Source organism: Ambystoma mexicanum, chromosome 5q, assembly GCF_040938575.1.
Source record: "Ambystoma mexicanum isolate Mex_15411 chromosome 5q, UKY_AmexF1_1, whole genome shotgun sequence".
NCBI lineage: Eukaryota > Metazoa > Chordata > Amphibia > Caudata > Ambystomatidae > Ambystoma > Ambystoma mexicanum.
The window spans coordinates 614,404,398-614,423,024 of record NC_090933.1 but is presented as its reverse complement, the minus strand read 5'-3'; positions in this window follow the sequence as shown (position 1 = coordinate 614,423,024).

The window sequence follows — 18,627 nt, the reverse complement described above, 5'->3', positions numbered from 1 at the left end:
ATGGGATTTGCTTGCAGGGATAGTTGTGGTACCTCCAAAGTGTTGAGGATCCTCCACATCTCCCCTGATTTTTTAGTAGTTATTAGTTGGACCATGTACTCTGTGTCCTTCAGGATTATGAGAGTTGTATATGATTTCAACCAATTTCTGTGACTTTGTTTCGCCTTTTTAAAGGCTTCTAAAGACTTGTTAGATGGTATTTTCTGCCAAACCCTTTTTAGTTGTTTCAATTTCTTTTTTCTTTCAAAAACCACAAGATCAAATTGGTGCTTATGTCGAAATCCCATTCTTTTCCCCATCCTTTTTATTCTCTAAATACAGGCAGAAGAAATTTGGGTACTCAAGATCCACTCTTAAGGCCGTTATATTTGCCGCTGTAAATCTAACACCATTTCTGTCAGGCAATACTATTAGATCACTTGGCCTAGGTTGTATTATATTCTTGTGAGGACGACCCTCCATTAATAGAATCAAGAGGTTATGATCACTTGAGTCTGTTGATTTAACTACTAAGGATTTTATGTACGGCTTTTGATTATCTGAGGCAAAAAAAGTAGCCGAGAATCTGCCTCTCAGGCTCCCTTTTCCATGTTTCATTATGCAGAATGTCACTAGGCCTACAACCATTTAGAATCTCAATATTTCTGATGCCAAGTTCCTTTCTCCATTTCCACCCCCTCAAAGTAGCTTCATCAATGTTCGGTGTAATCTTTTCCACCAAAGTTCGATCTCTACCAAAGCAATGTATATGAAGGTCACCACACATTATAATTTTTAGGTTCAACCTAGAGACTCTTATTTTGTCTATTTCGTCCATTACTTGATCAGTGAAGTTCTTGGCCATATCTGAGTTTGAATTCCAGTAAAGGTTTCAAATTAGCCAAACTCCTGGCCAAGTGTCATCAGGAATTTTTTTATCGAGCAACACAAACTGTGTGAATTGAGAAACGATTTTTGTCCAAACTACCTTGAGGCTGCAGTCATTGTTCACTAGGAAGAGCAAGCCCGCCATAGGAAGACCTTTTAGGCATTTAGTGGCTGGATTTAAATAAGATGTAAAGCCCTTGAGTATTGGTGGTTCCCTTAACCATGTCTTCTGGAGACACACCAAGTCTGTAATCTCAAAAGGCCTATTACCTTCCACCAATAAATGTCTGAAGCCCCTAGTGATCCAACACACAAAAACAATATCATTTAGTTGCTTGCTGTCCCCATTCTTTGGGCATTAGGACCTTTGTGCCAAGGCTCCAACAAGCCAATCCCAAGAGTAATTTTGTTGCTTTGGCGTCTCACCATTTTGAGAACTGATTGCATTTATACATTCATAAATCTCAGATTTTTAATGAGTGCAAAGGTGAATTTTTCAAGGGTACAGAGGACTTTTGCCTGCTTGGACCTTCCAGCAAATGTATTCTTGATTCGGCGGGTTTAACATCACTTCCTCATGTGTATCTGTCCGTGTCTTGGATAGAAAATCCCCTAAGGGTTAGTTGTCGAAGTTCTCCCATAAGTAGACTTTTAACTTTGTTGGAATAAAGGTGCAAGAACACCCTGTCTTTCTTTTGTTTATCGGGAAATTCAATAAGGTGAATGTGCTTTGATCAAATTTGTGTCAAGGCGGGAACACTGTGGAAGAGCCTCAGGAAATGTTCTCTATTAAGGAATAAATCACCCCTAAATAGAGAATTCTTTCGAGGGTCAACACAGTCTTACCGTCACTTCTTTTCTTTGAGCCCCGACTCTCCTGGTCCAGATGATGCATCTTCAGGTCTGGAAGGGAGAATTGATGATGACTTTCTTTATTGTCCCCCCAAAATACTTGTCTGTTTAGGTCTCGACTTTTTTGTTCCAAGGACTTGAAGTCAACATGTAGATTCTTATGTTGGGAAACCTCTTTGGGATCTGGTTAGATTTAACCACATGTACACATGAGGTCACCTTTTCCCTTAAATGATGATTGCGAATTTCACTGTCAGTTTTTCCACTCTTATTAAGCTTTCCCGAAACAATCTCACATTCGTCACTACTTTCATTTTCAATCACCACAATGAATTGACTACTCTTGTGGTGATGAGTTCTTAAGACAGTCAGACGTTCAGCCAGTGAATCATTTTACTGATCATTGATCGAAAAAACCTCATCCCATTCATCTGAATATATGAGAGGTTCATTAGGTCATCAAAGCAGATAGATGTATTTTGAGGGCATATTTTTTCGCCCACTACCTCTTTAGTCAACTGCTGGATGTTAGACTGGGATCCAATCTGCTCATTCTCCACGGGGGTCCTTGTGTCAGACTCATCCATAGGGTCACATGAAGAAGTCTCACTAGGAGTTATCGTTCTTTTATTCTTCTCGGAGATGCCCGGATGTTCTGGAGGGACTTTACAGATTTTAAAGTTCTTGACTAAGTGAAGTCTTTGTCTGTATGAAAGAGACGCAGGGTCCACAATAGGTTTTTTCGCAGACGTTCTCTCTTTTCTTATGGTCCGGCTACCCAAGCAGATCGAACCATTTTTTACACCTGGTTTAAGAAAGGAGTTTGTCATTTTGCTGAAGAGTCCATAAAATGACGGGAGCTGAGGATTTAGAGGTCCTGAGGCTATCGAAGACTTCTCAGAATTCAACACTGGAGCTCTAGATACAATTCCAGTCAATTGATCAGGTGTAACTGAAGCCATCTTAAACACATGAGCATTAAAACAGCTTGCTTTAGGGGCGTTGTTCGGGCTAGAATGTCTATTAAGTACTTTAAGTTAAAGACCCTACTCTTTAAATAAACTGGATCAGCGACCTCTCTCAGCTCCCCATGATATGATCTTCTGTGTGTCTATTCTTGTCCCGTTTTTGTAATCACTGTCCTGTCTTTTTGGAATGCGCTCTGATGCCTGCAGGCTTTAGCGCTATATAAATAAATAAATAAATAAAATAAAAAATAAATTTATGGCTATTTGCCTCACCAGACTTGGATTTAACTCGGGAATCTTGCAAGGTTTGCAGTTCCCTATCAGGCCTTTCCAGAAAAGAGTCTTCGTTGTAAGCCATGGGGAGTGGGGGGCCGATCTCTGATTTATTAGCAAAGAAGCCCTCCTGTTTTCCTTTTCATTTATTAATGGCTCAAGAGTATTTCTTGCAAAGGAGGTAATCCTTTACAAGCTTTTGTCCTCATTTTCCTTTAATGCAGTAACAAAGCCTTCGATGTAGATGGTTTTAGAATGTAACATAGCCAGAAGAGTATTACGATCCCGAATTTGGTCCGTCATCCCTTCGTACAGGTTCATAAATGGAGCCATAGTTGGAGAGAAAGACGCAATCATGTTGGCGTCTATAGTTGGAACAATGGATGCTTGCTTCTCTATCTCAGTGGCTGCAAGATCTAAAAGTAGATCTTCGTCTGTTATCTGGATATCTTCAGAAACATTTTACTCTTCTGAGGAGGATGTCATCCGCCTATGTTTAGAAGCCTGGATAAACTGACTAGGCCCTTATACCTCTTGCCGAACAGTTCCCAGATTTGCATAATTTGTAGCAAGGGCATTTGATTTGTCAGAGTTCTTTCTCTGCAATTCATTGTCTGGTTGACTTATTGAAGGGACTTTCAACCCCATTTCCGGAGCTCTCCCCTGAGGAGTGGTACCCAAACTAACCGCACCCTCAATAAGTGTTTCACCAGTTTCATGTATAAAAATAGGAATCGGCAAGGATTGAATAAATTGATCATCCTTTTGCTTCAGTACTCTACTTTTTACTGTTGCTGGAGACTCAGGAATATCCTTTGTCAGGTCTGAAGAGTCAATTTGACCAGGATTAGAATATTTAGTAGCCATGCCATTGTCACTCCTGGCACTTACAGCTGACTTGGTCCAAGGATAAAAAAGTTTATTTGGAAGGTGGAAAGATTGGTGTTAACCCTCTGGACAAGACTGCTTTTTAAAAAAAAAAGAAAATGTTTTATTAATTTTATTTCATCCAAACAACCAACAACCAAACTTGCAGTACATATTACAATGTTTCGAATTTTATACAACACAATCATTGTTTACTGCTTCTCCCCCTCCCCCCCAGGTCTACATCTCTTCGCAATCTACTTTTGCAGTTTGCAAAGGGGTTTCCTTTCCCGTGTTCTCCGCCGGGTCCTGGTCGCTTGACCTCTCTTGTGTGGACCCAAACAGTGTACCTATTAGGTGTCTCCAGTTTGTCAGGGTTTCTGCTTCTTCATCCCCACCAATGTTTCTAGCATCCTAGAATTCCGACATATCTACCCATAGGAAATATACATGATTTTCTGGGATTCACTGCTGTGCCAGACAGCGCTGCAAATCGTTCCATTACTTCCAGAACATATTGGAGGTTTTCTTCAGGGTATTGTAAATACAACAGCATATCGTCAGCGTACAAGGAAATCAAGTGTCGTTCTCCATTTATGTTTATCCCTATCATGTCATACTGTTGCCTTAGATATATCGCCAGAGGCTCTAATGCTAAAATATACAGCATGGGGGACCACGGGTATCATTGTCTAGTACCCCTGCTAAGTTGCCACCTTTCCGATATTATCGCTCCCGTTTTGACCCTGGCCAACAGTGCGCTGTACAGCAATTTGACCCATTTAAGGTACCCAGGTCCTATCCCATAACTCGACAGGGCTGCAATCAGCCATGGCCATTTAACTGAGTCAAATGCTTTTATTGCGTCCAGTGATACAATTGCAATTTCCGAAGTTTCCCCTTTTGTATGTTCTATAACTCGATGGAGTCGTCTGAGGTTGTTAGTTATATTTCTATGTGGGACGTACCCGGTCTGGTTGGATGTATTAGTTTGTCAATAATCCGTTTCATTCTGTTGCCAGTACCGCCGTGAGCATTTTACTACCTTGATTAAGCATTGACAATGGTCTGAATGATCCGCAATCTTTGCCAGGCTTATTGGGTTTAGGGAGCGGCATAATAATCGCCTCTCTCAAGGACTCAGGCAATCTTCCTATTTCGTATGCCTCATTAAGCATAGCTAAAAGCGGGGAGAGCACCTCCTTTCCGTACATTTTATAAAATTCACTGGGGAGTCCGTCGGCCCCCGGGGTCTTACAAGTGGGTAGCTGCACCACCACCTCCTCTAATTCTTCCAGAGTAATCGGGGCATCTAGGTCCTCTCGCTCCTCCACACTAATTCGTGGCATACCTATGTCTTCCAGTGTTTCCTTTATGTCCCTGTGGTCACTTCCCCCTTCATCCCCATACAGTTGTTGATAGTATTTTAGGAATTCTCTGTTCACGCCCTCTTGGGTATCCACTACATGCCCATCCTCCTTCTCTATTGCCCTGATTGTTGGTCTAGGGGTCTCACTTTTATATAACCATGCTTGCACCCTTCCTGGTTTATTTCCTCCCACATGTTGTCTTTCTACATATCTCTTATAGTTTAAATTGCACAGTTTCCCCCAGTGTCCTGCACATACTTGTTGCAGCCTGCTTATGGTTTCAGTGTCCTCTTTAGTATTACCTTCACTTCTCATCATTTTCTCCAGCTCCCTTTCCGCTTCCTGTAGTTCTGTTAGTATCCCTCCTTGCAGTCCTTTAGTCTTAACTATGTCTATCCCTCTCACTCCCACTTTAAAGGCTTCCCACAGCGTACCCGTCAACTCGACACTGCCAGTATTGGTCTCAAAGTAACTTACTATTTCTTCTCTCAGGTCCTCCCTGAACATGATATCTTTTAATGCCTCAGCTCTGAGGTGCCACGTCGGTATCCTTGCTCTTGGAGGTCTGGAATGCCATGTAAGGGCCAGTGGCGAGTGGTCTGACAAGACCCTTGACTTGTATTCTATCTGTACTATTTCTACCATCTGCTCTTGCGTAACAAACATGTAATCTAGCCTAGCATGCACATTTTGTGGGGCCGAGTAGTGTCAGTACTGTCTGTCTTGCAGGTGGCGCATCCTCCAAGCGTCCTCAAAACTGAAGTCCATTAACAATGACTGCAGTATCCTAGCAGCAGGGGTGGGTCTGTCTATTTTATTATCTGATCTGTCTACTCTCGGGTTCAGTGTGCAATTAAAGTCTCCCCCCCAAATCACTGCCTCCCCCAAATACATACTCAGTTTGATATACAGGGTCTTAAAATATGCCACTGTGTCCTGGTTTGGGGCGTAAGTATTTATGATACATATTTCTTTATTTTCCACCAACCCTCTTACTGCAACCATCCTCCCATCTGCTTCCGCTGTGGATTGTAATAACTGGAACGGGACATGCAGCGCCACCCAGTGTTACGCTCACCTGGCTCCCACAGAGGCGTTGATCTGAACTGGACAGCTGCGGTCTCCACCAATGTGACGCGTAGGGCCGAGATGACGGACTGGACTTGCCCACCTAACTTCGTTTGCTTGGCCCGTAGGAATATTCTTCTGCAAATGGAGAAAGAGAATTAACCACCCGTGGAGTTGAGCGTAAATCCCCCCACCCCCACTGTTCTCCCCACAGATCCCCTTGGATGTCCCCTCTTATAGTCTCACCTGATGGTTTGAAAAGATGAGCTCTCCATCCTGCATTGAGCGCAGGGGCGCGTTGATAACCAGTTGCTTCACTGGCTAGAAGAAATTGGTGAGTTCCAGAACAATATTGACTCCGAGATTCCCAGCAAGACGCCGTAAGTATGTAGTTCGTAAGAGTTCAAATGCCTGACTTTCACTCTTGTCTGATTCCTTACAGGTTGCAGCTTGACCCTAGTGAAGTTCCTCGTGGCAACCGGTAATATTCTGGTAAGGATTTGTATTTTCCAACACAGTTCGATAAAATAAAGTCAATTTGTAACCTGTTGCTTTCTCCCTTATTCAGGCGCTCAGAGAAAGTATGAAGTCTCGGGGAATAATACCTCCGGCGGTAAAATCAGGTAAGTCTATTGTGGTGAGGAGGGTTCCCCTTGTTAGTCCCTTTGTTTCACCTTGCTGTCCTTTTGTTTCCCCTTAGGGGCCGGGGTTCGGCGTAGATGCAGTGAGAGCTGCGCCGACCCGTAAAGAGGAATAGTACCCCCAGTGGTAAAATCAGGTAAGTCTATGGGGGGGGGGGTAACTAATATTCCTCTGTGTATTCCCTTGGCTCACCTTGCTGTTCGTGTCTTCTCCTTAGGTGCCGGAGTGCGGCAGGAACATGCAGGAGGATGCGGTGGAATGTGAAGATGCTGCGAAGGCCGGTGAGTTCAGCGCGGCGCTGCAGCAGGCGAGGCGACGTGCATAAAATAACTTCTTTCTTCCAGCTCGAAGGCGCGATTAATCGGGAATTCAGGTAAGGATCAAGGTATTGCTCTTGTTCTAACCTTTTCTCCTTCTTTCTCCCTTTTTCTAGGAGCTCCAAACTCAAGGCAGGCGTGGCAGAAGACTGGATGCAGACTTGCAGGCACGGTGAGCGTTACTCTGCTGGATGCAGAATAACGCGAAGTGTGTGCTGCTCTTCGGGCGTGGTTTAAATAGCCTCCAAAGTAGTCCCAGATAAGTATTCCTCCCCAGCCCCACCCGAGTAAAAAAATAGTCCCTCGGTAAAGTAGTCCCTTCCAAGCCTCTTTTTGCTTGGAGCTCCTGCAGCATGGTCTGCATCAGGTAAATTTTAATCTATGAGCCTGGCGCCTATGGCGCCAGGACTGACTCTCCATATGAGCCTGGCGCCATAGACACCAGGACTGCACCCAAATAGCCCCTAGCAGGGGTTGTTGGGCTTGCTTGGGATAATTTGATGCCTGCTTCCGGGGTTGCTGGACTTGGTCTGGGTCCCCAGGGGTAGGCATCATGACACCCAGATGATCACCCCTCTAGCATAAACCGTATATGTCGCGCCAACCACCGTCACCTTCCATTTCTTCCTGATAACCTCTAATTTCCCTTTCGTAAGATGTGTCTCTTGTATCAGGGCTATTTCTATTTTCTGTATACGCAGGTACATCATAACCTTGTTCCTTTTCAGGTAACTGTTGAGCCCCCTAACATCCCAAGTTAGTACTTTGAGGTCCCCCATTATCCAATACCTTTCCGCCCCTCCTTGTGTAGGTCTGCAGGTTTTACTTGTAAGCCATCGCTCAGGTCTGTAGGCTCTTTCCCCAACTTTAGACCCTCCCTCATGCCCCAACTTCCCCAGCATCCCGCCCTCCCCCCGCCTTTCCCAGCCCCGACCTACTTCCCAACTCCCAACATTCCCTCCCCTCTTCTAAAAACACCCCAATGGCCCCCACATCTCCTCTCCCCGCCCCTTCCCATACCCAACCGATGCCCAGCTCCATCCCTGGATCTCAAGCCTACCTGCATTTAGTACCTATTCGGCAATGCCGATACTAGGACACAGCAGGGGGTTGCTGCCCTACCGGCAACCCAACTATCCTATCTATTGGGGTATACGAGTGCATCCTTCGCGTCTCCTGATATCTGCCACATTATGTTATGCACCTTCTGTGTTATATTCTCAATCCGTCACCCCTTGATTTCAACACAATCCTACTCTATCTTATATTTAAGTCCTAAACTCACAATGTATACAGCACCTCGGTCTCAGGATCAGACTTCACTTGTCCGTGCCATCCTCTTTCTGACTCTCTGCTCCTTCCGGATAATTCTGGGCGTCCAGCCACTCTGTTGCATCTTCCAGAGTCTCAAAGAACAGAGCTTTGTTTTTATGGAACACTTTCAGTTTAGCTGGGTACATCGCGTATATCGCAGGCCCGCATCTCGCAATCTCCTCTTCACTGTCCCATAATTCATTCGCCTTCTCTGCACTTGAAGTGTGTAGTCAGGATATGCTGAGATGGTAGCGGATGCCCTTTGCATATTGCCCCCTTTCGGAAGTGTTCCAGAATCTTCTCCCTGTCTCAATAGTTCAATATCTTGGCAATGATTGGCCTTGGGGGGACTCCTGGGGGAGGTCTCCTTGTTAGCGCTCTATGTGCTCTCTCCACTGCAAATCTTTAAGAGCCCCACCTCCTATTTCCGGCAGCAACATGTGTTCAACATAGTCTGTCGGGTTAGGGCCTTCTTCCCCTTCCGGAAGGCCTACTATGCGTACATTAGTCCTCCGAGCACGCCCTTCAGCTTCCTCCGCTCTGTTCTCTAGATTGCTGACCTGTTGCTTCAGTATGTGGATCTCTGAGGCATGAGATGTTCGGGCCGTCGTGTTTGTGGTCACTTCATTTTCCAGCTCATCTGTATGTTCTGCTATCTTCCGTACATCCTGTCTGAGTAGATTGACTTCCTCCTGTACTGCGCCTACTTTGAGTTCAGCTGTGGCTGCCTCCAGCTTGCTCTCCCATGTCGCCTTTAAGTCCGCGATTGCATCCAGCATATGCCGGTCATTGCGCTTTGGAGTCGTATCCACCTGTGGGTTTTTGTCTTTAGGTCTAGCCCCCTCTGTCAGTTGCAGGGTTTTCGTGAATTCCTCCAATGTGGACTGCTTCCCTTGGACTTGGGAAGTTTAGTTGTCATCTTGGTGCCTGGACTCGTATGGGCTCTAAACACCTGGAGCACACTGTCCCCCAAGTGCACAGCAAAGACTTGCCGGTCCCCTGTATCGCTGTCATAGACCATTGGGGTAATCGTGTGCACGACTGGGGTTTGGGCATTCTGATGTTATGCCAAGGCCGGGTGTCTTGTTCCTGGAGCTGTGGTGCTTCTGGATCTAGTCTCCAGGGGACAGGGAATCCCTCGTTTTCTGCGGTCCCCTCCCAGGGCTGCCCTGCCATGGTTTCTCTTGTCGAGCAGGTCTGGTTTCCAATTGCCCGATGGGTTCCCAGCAGTGAAGTTGCTGCTTGCCCGTTCCGCTTTCTACCCGGCGCAAGCTCACTCCGTCTGTCTTTGCTGTGTTACAGCAGCTTCCTTTCTGTTGGTACAATGTTCCTTGCCCGTGTTGTGTCCAGCATAGGCTGCAGGGTCCAACAGGCCAACAGCAACAGCAGTCTCTGTCACCCCAGCACAGTTACTTGGTCCGGGCGTATAATCGCTGTATCTCAGGCTCCTTGGTCTAAGCCTTCAATACCATGTGTCCCGCAGTCTTAATGTTCATCATTCGGGCCTGCCATCCACTTCCCTGCCCAGATTGTTGTCCATTCGGGATGAGCTGCCCGTCTACTATGCACAGGGCTAGCTGCTGGGCACTCTAATTCAGATTTGCAGCTACCGCTGAGAGTTATGACCCAGTGAGTGCTTCTTTTAAAAGAGGTGCTCTTGTAATATGTAATGCAGGTTTCCAGGCGGAGCTATTTGCCTCTATGCTCCTGTCCAGCGGTGTCACTACCCTTTGCTTGCACCCGCACCAAGCTCGAGGGCTGCCGCAGCGGGGCCGTGAGTACAGTGTGCCCTGCACAGCCCGCCCAGCCGCACCGCCTCAGCAGCTCCCTTTCCCGGTGCTGCAATACGTGGCCCCAGAGCCTCCCATGCCCATCACAGCGGTCCGCTTAGTTCGGGGCCAGCAATCCAGGCCTCCAGCATTAACCCAGCGTCTGCGTGATTCCCGAGGGGTCGGTCTAGGCTCCCCCCGCATCCATCCCAGTGACAGGCAATCCTAGCGTTTGTACCTCACAACAACAAGTTCACATGGGCCACTACGTTCAAAGGCCCGGCATTCGCATGCAGAGCTGTAGCACGTTGGCGGCAGTCATCCACTCCAGTGGGCTGGAGCAGTCCCGTTTCAGAGTTGTCTGCGCGCATCTGCCTACTTCCATTGTCCTTTGTTCGTGGCAGGCGTCATCTTGGGGATTTGTCCACGGGAATTGCGACAAACGTTTTTCTGCGCTAATTACGATTTCTAGTCTCGGATTTTCATCCAGGCACGGTCCTGTGCTGCCTCATATACTCCCACAGCTTTAGTTAGTTTTGTTAACAAAACACGTTCATTCAGACGCTCATGTGCATCAGGATGTTGAAGGATCCTCAGGAGCCGCACAGAGACACGGCTTATTCCATGGCTCTCTAGCCATGCCCCCGATGGACAAGACTTATTTGGTTTATGTTGTTTTGAAAAACCAAATGTGTAAGGTTTTGAGAAAATTGACTTTATGCCCCTAGACTCCTTTTTATGATGTTCTACAAAGTCCGCCACTGTCCCATGATTAGGATCTTCAACATGGAGTATGATTGAGTCCACGTAAGTGCTCAAATGAAGGAGGGGCCGGAATGATATTATTGGTAGTAGAGTTTGTTTTATAATAGCTTCACTTGGGGATACTGGAAGCTCATTGTCCTGGAGGTGCTCCAAGGTGTTGCAAGGGGAAAAGAGTTTTTGCAACACCCTCGACCCGTATGTCAAGAGGGCAGAAATGTTGAACTTCTCCGTGAGGTAATCTGAGTCAAGCAATGACTCTCGAGACGTTATAAGTTTCTCAATAGTTCGATCGCTTTTGTCCTCTGACTTGCCTTCAAGCCCGTTCTTGTGCTCTGGGCTAGATGTAGCAGCAACATCTCCTCCCTTTTCCTGTTCCATCCCAGTCATAATGTAAAAGAGTCCCGTGGATCAAAGGGTACAAAAACCCAGCAGTCTCTACGAAATTGGACAAGCAGGTGTTAGGCAGAATCCTGTGCAGTTCTCTTAGGGAGCATTACACAAGATTAGGACTACAGGTGAGAGCAATAAATCCCCTTTGGTATCAGTCTGTACCACAAAGATTTAGTTGGTAGTTGTGGCTGAGCAGTCAGACTTATCTCAAGAGGGAGATGAGCAGTATTCAGGGTTTACACATTAGGCCCACTAGACTATGGAACAAGGAAACACTGACCAAAGCTTTGTATTTAAAAAGTAGATATATATTTATTTTATACACTTCTAATAAAACACATGTATCATAGTCATCAAGCAAGTTAAATTAAATCAAAGGAAAAATATACACACTCCCAAGTTAAATTGTAGACCAAGTGAACCAGAGTGAAAACTGAGCAAAACGGCACAGTGAGAACTACACACAAGGGATCATCTAACAATTCCTCACAAGGGAGGGAAAGCACAAGTTATATTGCAATAGGTTCTTACACACCGGAGCAACACTTCCCATCAGTTTGTGAACCAGTTTAAGCAAGGCAGTGCATCAGTATAAGCAATACTTAAATGAAAACTGAGCAAAATGGCATTTCACAAGGTTTAAAAATAGGAAGGAAAAGGTTGTTAAAGGAAATAGGTGCACCACACAGTTCTAACTGAGAATCAATCTAAAGAAGGCAGATCTAACAAATGTGACCAGAGTCAGTAGGCCTGTGCCAAAGCCAGTTGGTACAGGGCAAGGGCCCAGGAGCAAAATGTTCTTCTAGCTGCAGTCAAGTCTTTGATTAACGGAGTGGAAAAGGTGGATGGAGATGTTGAAAAGACAATGTTAAGAGAGAGGGGCGGCCAACCAAACAGGTAGGTAAAGGATTCAAAACACCTTTAGTGCTACCGCGAAGAAAGGGCGGCCTGGCGAAACAATGTACCTTAAAATGAAGAAGTGGCTCATGCGGTGGTGGTTGTTCCTGGTAGTTCCTGCAGTTTGGGTGATCCAGCAGAGGAAGAGAGGCTCTAGTCGTGGAGGAAGGTTCCAGTTACTGCACTACCCAGGGATGAAACCAGCCGCGGTGCTGCCCGACGAATAAAAGGTATGCTCCTTTAAATCGCGGTCCGGGTGGACTGGTGCCTGGCTATCTGGCCTCCGAGTACAGGGTAGGGGAGATTCGACCAAGGCAGGTCCGGGAAGGCGATTTGCAAACTGGTTGGCCCCACCAGTTCAAGAGAAGAAGGCTCTTGCAGGTGAAGATCTTCTCTCGTCATGTGGAGAAAAGTGGTGAGACGCTGCAGCAGGGCTTCACCGGTGGTTCAGTCGTTGCAGATGTCTTTGGCTTCTTAGTTCCAGTGGCGACGTCTTGCTCTTCCAGTCCTTAGGACCCTGCTTTTATGCAAAAAAAGATCCCCATTCATACAGCCTAGCTGTCACTCACACAGCAGAGTGCTCATCTTGGCGGGAGACCCTCCAGCCTATCAGGATAGGGTGCGACATGGGTTGCTGAGGCAACCCTGTCCAGGGGTCCTACTCCCCCTCCCACACAATGGACCCACCCCAGACTTGGTGGCGCCGAAAGGAGGGCTTCTCAGCAGAAGCCCGCCAAAAGGACGAACAAAGGATCCCCGACCTGGGTTAGGAGTTTAGAGGAAGACACGAGAAAGAAGTTATATTAAAGTTCTGCCAATAAAAACCTACCGGAGTAAAGTTAATATTAAAATACACCGGCGGTATGTTAGAGGCTGTCAGAAAAAGTGGTAGCCTCGAACAATGGGAAAATCCCATAGGGAAATATTCGCAGTCGAATATTTATGGTAGCAACCACTGCCGCCAGAACATTTTGAGAGAGGGACTGTACGGTACCCTCTCGAAAATGAACATAGGGGAAAAACTATTAACCCCTTCCAGTACCTCCATAGTAAGATGGGTTGTACTGGTTTAGTTCATAGGAATTGACTAGTAAAGTCAATGGGGACATTATATGCCCTGGGAGACAGTAATCAGTCCCAGGGTATGGAGTCTATGTTTGGGGGTCGCTACGACACTCCTGTGTCACTGCACTGAGGGTGCTGTGTAACACATGTGAATAAAGATGGTTCCTATGGGGTTGAGAAAGATCCCATAAGCATTAAACACAAAAATAGTCTAGAACACACAGCAAAAATGCCTAAGAGTGGGAAAGAGAGTCTCACTCTTAGAAGGTAAAAATAAACAAACCCTTCAAATCCAGCAAAGCTGCTGGGGGACTCTACAGGTAAGGGAAATCAGCCATAGAATGAGAATTCTCCCTAACAGCAGGCTGCTACGTAGGTGAATGCAGTAAAAGCCTGTCATAGATAGAGCCCTTCTTTGTGTAACAGCTCAAGGAAAGCGGACTCTCACCGGCAAGTAGCCTGATGAATGTTATCAATAACAAGAGTGTTTTAGTAAAGTGCGGACCCACCCGGCCCCGCCAGGCTCACAGCTGTTCTTTGTGTGTTATACTAAGGCATCATTTATAGTATGGAAAGCTGCAGAGGCATTAGTATCTTAATTGTTCAACACACTCATCTCCATCACAATCACAGACACCCAGTAGCAGCAGGATTTGGATACGGCCGCAGGACGCCAACCCGCCAAAACACTCAGCTTCACTCCGCATCACTCAGCTTGTTGGAGGACGCTTTATGCATACCAGTAGTAGAGGTGAAAAGAGGACTGCCTCTCCCCGCCAAATGCATTTCCAAACATGGAAATTAATGTCACACAGTTCGAAGAGGGTTCAGCCAAGGAAGCGCTCAGAGATCAGAGCAGCTAGGGTATCCAAAACACTCAGCTTCACTCTGCAAATAACTTTATATGGTGACCTAAATGCCAGTTGCACAAATATGGATACTTGGTTGGATAAACTTCCTAAATTGGGCAAGATACCGCCAAAACAATACTAAGGATGGCATTGGTTAAAAAGCTTGCGAGGCCTGGGTTTATGAATGCTCAATCAAGCCACTCCAGGTGATATACCAAGCAAACCTACATGGTACAATGGAACTTCATCCTCCACCATTGACTAAATGTTTGTGGGAAGTTGGCTATTTGACAAATGTAAATATTAAAGTATTCATAAGTCTGAGTGGAGTGATCACTCGACATCTCTAGACCTCGAATTTAGAGTTAGGAATGACTGAGCTAGGTCCTTGTGATCTTATTGTCAACTCAGCTGCTAACAGAGTAATCTGCAATGGAAAAAATGAATAGGGTTAATGATACTCTGCCCTTTGCCCTAGTACCTCTCCCTTAGATTGGAAATATGAAATGTTTACCGTTGTCAACTTTGAGCCTTTTTTGAAAGACACTTCAGTCTTCTTTGATTGGTCCAAAATCTGTGAAAAAATAAAGTGCAAAGAAACTTACAAGTTTATGATGAACGTTGCAGCCACGAAAAAAGAATTAAGAGCACAGATTAGAGGTATAAAATTAATGGTGGCTCTTGATTTAGCTGAAAATTGTAAGATTAAGAAGGTGAAATTAGTTTTAAAAATTCACTAAGGGGGAATAGGGCCATTAGGTACCAAAGGGATGTTGAATATGGAACAAGTTACTTACCTGCAACTGCTGTTCTACGGCATGGGTGTGGCATGGATTCACATGCTCATGATTCACATGCTCATGAATATTCCCCGTCGTTAGGCAGGGAATCCTTGGTAAAAGAAAACAGTTTCACTTATAAACGGTCTTTCTCCTATAAACCAATACTGAGCTCTTGGTCATACTGATCCCAGCCAATGACTGCCCTCTCCCTAAGCCCCTCCTCTGGCAGCCATCTTCAGATTTGATAGCACGTAAAGTGGCAGTATGACCAAGAAGAGCCGCAGAGGGGCAGGAGGGAAGGTGCGCATGTGAATCCATGCCAGACCCATGCTGGAGAACAACAGTTACGGGTAAGTAACTTGTTCCTTCTCCAGCATGGGGTCTGGCATGGATTCACATGCTCATGAATAAAGAATACATAGCAGTACATACATACATACACAACCACAGGAGGTGGCAAGGCTCAATAGAAGCAATTACTCTTACCTCGTCACCTGGCTCACCTTCAAGCAAACAGGTCGCACAGCACTGCTTGGCCGACACTGGCCTCTTCTCTGGAATCCCTGTCAACGCGATAGAATCTCATGAAGGTGTGCGTAGCAGTCCTGCAGATGTCCTGCTGGGGCACACCAGACAGGAACGCCGTTGTCGCAGTGATCACTTTGGTAGAATGGGCTCTCTGACGGCCAGGCAGGGTCCGGTTTGCCACCTGGTGACAATGAGTGTTGAAGCCGAAGAGCCATCTGGAGATGGACGCCTTGGACAACGCCTTCCCATGGTTCACAGCAGCAAAGTTCACAAAAAGTTAAGATGTCTTCCGGAAACTCTTCATGCTGGCCATGTAAAACTTCAGGGCACACGCCAAATCCAGCAAGTGCAAGGTCCTTTCAGCCAGCAACGAAAGCATCAGACAAAAAACAGGCAACACCAAAGGCTCATTGAGATGGAATTCCGATGGAAACCTTTGGCATGAAGGAGGGGTGCATCCACAGTACCACCCTTGTGTCGTGGAAAGTCAGATACGGCTGCTTGCAGGACAGGGCCTGGATCTCACCTACTCTCCTGGCTGAGGTGATGGTCATGAGGAAAGCCATCTTCCACGAAAGGTACTTGATAGGGGCTTGATGCATAGCTCTAACGGGGCCCCTATGAGCCTAGTCAGAATTACGTTGAGTTCCCACACCAGGGCGGGCGCCTTCACCGGCGGGAACCATCAAAAGAGTCCTTTGAGGAACCCTTGACTAGACGGTTAGACCAGAGAGAAGACTGTCCTGGAGACCTGGTGTAGCGGGAGATAGCCCGCGTCCCCTGCACACTATCAACAAGAGGCTAAAAGCCTGTATAGAAGTTTTAATAGGTACAGTCAGTAACCTAGTAGTTTTCACAGTTTTTAAATACATTTCATTGCTTTGTTTAGCTCACAAAGTTATTCTTAAATCATCCAATTATTTCTTGACAACTTTTCTGTTTATCCAACAAACAGCAGTTTATTCATTTTAGAACAACAAATCATAAATCACAATTTAATGTGGCCCAACGCGTTTCAAGTATCAATTTTCACTCTTCATCAGGGGCAATGTGTTTTGTATTCTTAACATTCAATACAATTTCTGTAGAAAAAAGTAATACATTGATTATCTAATAATACGTATTCATGTTTATACTTTTGAACCAAAACAAGGTACTTCATTAGTTAGATAGGAGTACAAAAAATGGCATCATCGCATGTTTTCAACCAATAACATTAGTTTAAGAGATTTAGTCTTGTAACAAAGGATGAACTTATTCACCAAATGCTTGGGAGCCTATTGAGTTTGTAGACAATACCATCAATAGAATCGGAGTGTGATTGGTAACCTATTAAGAAAAAAAGTGGGGAATGGTGTAACAAGATCCTGTTCCTGTGCTATTTAGACATGTAAGAACTACAATGGTGACAAATGCCAAGCACCCGTGGTGATTTATGAAGTGTAGAATAAAATCTAGACTCACTTCACGATGTCATGTAGGACACCCCCAGTAGTCTTTTAAAGGCATCAGTGTGAACTGGTTGTAGTATTCTAAAAAAGAGAAATAGCATGGCTATATTATAAAAAAAAAAGGTCAAGCCACCTAAGAAAAGGTAGCCTTAAAGGATACTTACAGTACAAGAAGGTGACTGCTGGTAAGAGGTAGAGTATGGGCATTCTCCATCCGCACCCGAATGCCGGATAAGAGTGGTATGTATATTTATAGTCGTGAGTGACATCACCCGCGCATGCGCGTGATGACGTCACGTCGCGAGCTCCAATTCTGATTGGATTTAAGTGTAAACATGGTCGCGAGTGACGTCACCCGCGCGTGTTGCGTGATGACGTCGACGCGACCAACCTCACACGAAATAATCGTGTAGAGGGAATCATGGGAATTGAAGTTTGTTTTCCCATCGTACTGTATGTCAGACGGCAGCATCTGCTAGAAAGCAGAATATGTTTTCCTACATGGAGGCAAAAGGTGGTAGTCCGCCTCGTTTGTCTGTAGTTGAATCTGTATATGTATGGACGCTCCCTAGATGCACTAAATGATCGTGTATGAGTGTTTCTGTGTGTTACTCAAGGCTTGAAATAGTTGAAAAAAAGTGTTATTGCACATAATAAATGTCACTGTGACCAGTGGGAGAGTGGGCAATGTATGTCCACAACCTAACTAAGTGTTGTTAGTGAGATAGAATAAATATTCAACAAAATAATAATAATTTGGTGAGCAAGTAATAAAAACAAAATAAGATAAATCGTCTTAAATACAAAAGAGACTCCCATGCATTTTTCAAAAAATGGTATCAGAACACAAATAAAACTGTATCTAGATGAATCTGACCCATGAATGGGTGTACATTCTAAAAATCAAAGTATACACTTGTAATAATTTTATATGTCTATTATATTCCATTTGAACCCAGAATTTGAAGGGTTTTCATCCTCTTTGCTAACAACGTGTAGTTGGACATGCTACAATTTAGGGAACTTATTGAAAATCAATTATATTAAAAAACTGTATGGTATTAATAATCAGGGGTGGTCAAAGGAATCAACAAATAAGAGAAGAGGTACCATGGCTGTGTTTCCAGATAAGTATACAAGCTCACAAGAATGGACCCAAATAGTATTCCTCATTTAACCCTAAGGGGTACATGGCGTCTAGTTTTTGTATCCAATACAACTCTCTTTGGGCTAAGATTTTTTGGAGATCACCTCCTCTTGAGAGTGGGTGGACCACTTCAAAAACTAGCATTCTCATTTGTGAAATGGTATGTTTTTCATCTCGATAATGTCTGTAGACCGGTGACTTCACATTTTTTGTTCTTATGGAGGATTTGTGTTCTGTCCACCGTTCTTTTACTTTCCGGTTAGTTTTTCCAACATAATATTTTCCACAGGGACAACGAATTGCATAAATCACATTTTTGGTATCACATGTTGCGTAGTCTCTCAAATTTATTTTTTTGCCTGTGTTGGGGTGACTCACTTGATCTCCTTTTATGATATTATTGCAATGTTGGCAGTGTAAACAGGCGAATGTACCTTTTTCTGC